Source organism: Rousettus aegyptiacus, unplaced genomic scaffold, assembly GCF_014176215.1.
Source record: "Rousettus aegyptiacus isolate mRouAeg1 unplaced genomic scaffold, mRouAeg1.p scaffold_m13_p_9, whole genome shotgun sequence".
NCBI lineage: Eukaryota > Metazoa > Chordata > Mammalia > Chiroptera > Pteropodidae > Rousettus > Rousettus aegyptiacus.
In genome coordinates, this window is record NW_023416312.1 from 79419215 (window position 1) to 79424398 (window position 5184).

The following is a 5184-nucleotide window of genomic DNA, read 5'->3' on the forward strand; positions in this document are numbered from 1 at the left end:
GTGAAATATCCATTCAGGTATTCTGCCCATGTTTTAAAACATTTTCCATATTTATTGACATATAATAGGAAATTAATATTGTACAATTCAATGAGTTTTTTTCAATTAAGTTGACCATATATATTTGGGTTTCATTCCAAAATTTCTGTTTTATTTTATGAATTCCTTCATTCTGGCAACATACCATATTTTTGTAATTACTATACATTTACAAAAATAAAGACATTTCCCCCTTATTACTTTCCTTTATGAAGATTTTTTTCTGGAATATTATTAAAAATTCAAAAAAATATTCCACTTTATTGAAATATAACATAATTAGTTGCTTATATTTATATTGTACAATTCAATGAGTTTTTTTCAATAAAATTGTCATGCAATAATATACCAGTTTCAGATGTATAGCACAGTTACCAGAGATACAATGACTGACAAATAAATCACCCCACTAAACCTAGAACCCCCCCTTCCCCTTACATATTTATTACATTATTAACTACCTTCCCCATGCTACACTCCATCTCCATGTCTATTCTGCAACTATCCATTTGTACATCTTAATCTCTTGGCCTTTTTTTTTTTTGGTCCCCTCTAACCCTTCTCCCATCTAGTAGTCCTGAAAATATTTTCTGTATCCGAGTTTATTTCTGTTTTCATTTTTGTTTATTTGTTTATTTTGTTCTTTAAATTCCACATGTACATGAAAAACATGCAATATTTGTCTTTCTCTATCTGACCCCTTTCATTCAGCGCAACGCCCTCTAGGTCCATCAAGGCAACATCTTTTTCCATCCCCTTCCTTTCAGTCAGTGTGAGTCTTTTAATCTGAAGTGAGTCTCCTGTAGGCAGCCTATGTAGGGGTCTTATTTTCTTATCCATTCAGCCACTCTATCTTGTGGTTGGAGCACTTAATTCTTTTCCATTTGAGGCACTAGTTGATAGGAATGTAGTTATTACCATTCTTTATTGCTGTTTTGGATACATGTTTTTTCTTCTTAAAGAAGCCCCTCCAACATTTCCTGTAATACTGGCTTGGTGTTGATAAATTCTTTTAGCTTATTTTTGTCTGGGAAGCTCTTTATCTGTCCTTCTACTCTAAATGATAGCTTTGCTGGATAAAGTATTCTTAGTTGTAGAGCCTGAGTTTTCATCACTTTGAAAATTTTGTGCCACGTCCTTCTGACCTGCATAGTTTCTTTTGAGAACTCAGCTGCCAGTCTTATGGGTGCTCTCTTGTAGGTAACTAACTGCTTTTCTTTTGCCGCTTTTAAAATTATCTCTCTGTCTTTGACCTCTGAAATTTTAATGATGATGTGTCTTGGTGTGGGTTTGTTAGAATTCCTTTTCAGGGAGGACTCTTTGTGGTTTGTGAACTTATAAGTGTAATTATTTTCTCAGTTTAGGGACATTTTCTGTCGCTATTTCTTCAAATAGATTCTCAATATCTTGCCATGTCTCTTATCATCCAGGCACTCCTATGATGCTGATATTGTTATGTTTCATTTTGCCCCAGAGATCTCTTAAACTATCCTTATATTTTTTTTAATTCTTTTTTCTTTTTGTTGCTCTGATTGGATGTATTCTGTTACCTTGTTTCCCAGTTTGATGGGACTGAGTTGCCTGGGAGCAGACTTGCCACAGGTAATTTGTAGGTTAGGTGGGGCATCGTCTCAGTGAGGCATAGGACCATCAGGCCTACACAGCACCAGATTTCTTGTTAGCTCTTGGACTGTGGGCTCCCGCCAAAGTCAGATATCACTGCATGAAACTACTGTCATTCGTGATGGGTCCATAAAACCCCTGTGATTTTCCCAAGCGATACTGTGTCTCATGCTGGCAGCAGTGATCTTCCCGTCACTGTATTCCCTGAACTTTGCTCACTTTACTGGCTGAGATCTGTTGACTGCACAGAATGCACCATCCCAGAGCAAGGGCAGATGCCTGTCTACATTTGGCAGGCACTTTGTGTATTGAATGGGGCAGGTTGTCAGGGAGTCAAGGGCCGTAAGGCCAACACAGCCTTAGTTTTGCTGCAACTTCTGTGCCTGTGTATTTCTGCTGTAGTCACAGATCACAGTGAGACAAGCTGCTTCCAGGGAAGTCTCACAGACCCCTTTGATCTCCCCACAGGATATTACAACTCTTGCAGGCAGCAGAGGTCTGCCTGCTACTGATTTATTTGCAGTGCCAGCCCTGTGCTAGCCAAAGTTTGTTGCCTGCGCCTATTGGGAGACCTAGGGGAGGGGCAAGGCAGTAGTAGTTGACTGTCAATTGGCCACCTGGGGCAATTTGTGGGTATGGTAGGACAGGATCTCAGGGAGACAATGGCCATCAGATCAATACAGCCTCTTACTTTGAAATTCTATAACCATTCGTGTATTCCCACAAAAGTCACAGATTATAGCAAAACCAGCTACTCTCTGGGACTAGCCCATAGATCCCTGAGATCTTCCCAAGTTTATGTTGGTTGCAGTGATCTGCCTAAAACTGTCTCCGAAATGCACGCTCACAGTAGTGTCGACTGTCATTTGTGAAGCCCGACCCTGAAATGGTACAGGGTGTGGCAGACACCAAGCAACAAAAGCCCTAGGCAATCTGAAGTTTTGGTGGAGCAGGCTGATCTCCTCAAGCCAGGGTTTCCATATTGGCAGCCTAGGATGGATCTACTAGGGTAAGCAAGAGTGGTCTGTAGATTGCCTCATAGAGGGGCTTGACTAAGGTACATTGGTGGCTGCCCATCCAGCCCTCATTTTGTCACCAGAACATGCAGTCTTTCCCTTTAAGAATCTTGAGTGAGTCTCTGACCCACTGCCAGTGCCGTGGTGAGTGTCTTAATGTCAGAGAGCCTGTGTGTGGGCCTTTCAAAGGGGTATTTACAGTTTCAGTCTTCTTTCGTCTCACTCAGACAGTTGGAATGCTCTCTGGCTTTTACAGTCAGACTTATTGGAAACTCCTCTTCCCTGGGCTGGGACCCTGGGCTAGGGATCCCCCAAATGAGACTAGGGCTCCCTCTCTCCTTCAGGGGAGCCTCTGCAACTTCACTCTCCTGGTGTTCCTCCACCACCTGCAGATGCAGATTCAGCCCAATTCATGACTGTATCCCTCCTACCAGCTTCAATGTGGCTCTTTCTTCATATTATCAGACTTATGTTTTATGATCAGCTGGACTTCAGGTGATTCTACACATTAATTATTCTATAATTTGGTTGTAATTTCAATACTGACCTGGGAGGAAGTGAACCCTGCTTTTATCAACTTCGAGAATTGAGCTGTGATTACTTTTTAAAAACAAACTTGGAGGGAGGGATGCTTGAACACTCTTTCCATTATGTAAGTAGCAGAAATTTGGGGAAGGCAAGTACTAGCTGCAACACAATTGGTATTAAATCTGGAACTACTATTGCTTAGCTTCACTTCCGGAAAGTATATATGATAATACATAAATTCTAAGTATTCGTTCTAATGTCAAAAGCAGAAACTAATTATTTTTATGGGTCACACTTGACTAATCATGTTACCTTCACACACATTTTATTAAACTGGTAAGAAAAGATACTACACTTGATCTTAGTCAAAAGGCCAGAAGCAATTCACACACATTTTAAACATTGCTTATGTTTGCGCTGAAATTGAAATTTATCATAATCTGATAATACCTATTGAAAAATATTGAGTACCTTTTCTGTGCTAACAGCTAGAGTGTAACTATGAGTAAGACCTGACTGATTACCTAGCCTAAGTTGCTTATATAACTGGGCAGACAGAGCAAATGCAACCAACAATAGTGTAATTAGAGAAATCTCAGTTGGTAAAATAAACAGTTAAGAAGGCACACAGAAAATCAATATAGCTTTATCAGAGAAGTTTATGTTTGAATTAGGTCTTAAATGAAATACAGGATAATGACATGCAGAGAAAACAGGGAAATAAAGAGGAAGCATTACTGTCCCAAAACAAGACACTAATGTGAATGCAATTCTAAAATCACAGAGAATATAAAGTACAGTCTTTGCATTTTAATTGACTGATAAGTGATGTAAACATGCAAGAAGAGTGTAGTGTGTGTGTGTGTGTGTGTGGTGTGTGTGTGTGTGTGTGTGTGTGTGTGAGATGAATGATTTTGACAGGGTCGAAGACAGGGAAGAAGTCATAGTAAATGACACCAGAAATTAACATCACATGTAAACAAGGGCATTAAATGTCATTACGTTAACTTGAACATTTGCAAACTGAAGAGAAGTAAGACTTCTGGGAAAGATGAGAATGTAGAAGCTGACTTCTACCTACCTCCAAGGGACTGACAAAAATGACCACTTAGATTAAAAAATGGTGGTGGGTTGGGGAATGTGGGGCAATGGGATTAACAAATGAGAAAGACTGTAAATTATGTTTTTTCTTTGTTTGTTATATATTTGTATTTTCCAACATTGCTGGGCCACCACAAAACAAGAGTGCAATCCTGACTCTCCAGGGCATCTTTTACAGAGAGAGACAAGGACACAGGAAGACATTTCTCCAACTCACAAGATTAAAAAAAGAGATCAAATAGAGTCAGATTCTGTACCTTGAATATATATCAGGATAAACAAATACTCAGATGGTGAGAAGGAAAGGATAACATTAGTGAGAAGAGAAGGATAAAAGGACAGGAGAAAGAAAATGTTACATAACTGAAAGTGTCCATATAAAAAAAAATGCATCCCCTTAACTCAATCTACCCAGGTAATGTGTGTTTATAAGATCAATACCTACAGACCATGGAGAAAAATAGAAGCATTGCTATATAACCACAAATACAAAGGAATTTAAATATTAAGAATTATGCAAATTAAGTTGAAAATTTGGATTAAGTTTTCATTGAAAATTTGTATGTTTTCTAGCAAAAATTGTAAAAGTTTGCAATATAAAAATGCAATCTCAAAAATAATCTATGTTCACCAAGAAAAATGTTTGAGATTCTCTAGGTTAAAAAAATACGCATAGAGAGAAAAATAAATTGCATAGATGATAGAGGCTCTGTTCATTCCCCTGGTGACCAAATTAAAGTTGTGACAGAAAAAAAGGAGCAAACAGCAAGGAAAATTGCCTGCAATCTAGATGGACATGCCCTACAACTAGAGAGAGAGAAATAAGAAATCACCCTGAAATTGGAGTGGGTAAGACAGGGTGAGGACCTGAAGCTGC

At 38.7% G+C, this 5184-nt stretch overlaps 1 pseudogene; it reads right to left on the reverse strand.

The window, feature by feature from the left end:
* Positions 1-3489: 3489 nt before the first annotated feature.
* On the reverse strand, positions 3490-3590 carry LOC118608108 (annotated as a pseudogene).
* Between the last annotated feature and the right edge of the window lie 1594 nt (positions 3591-5184).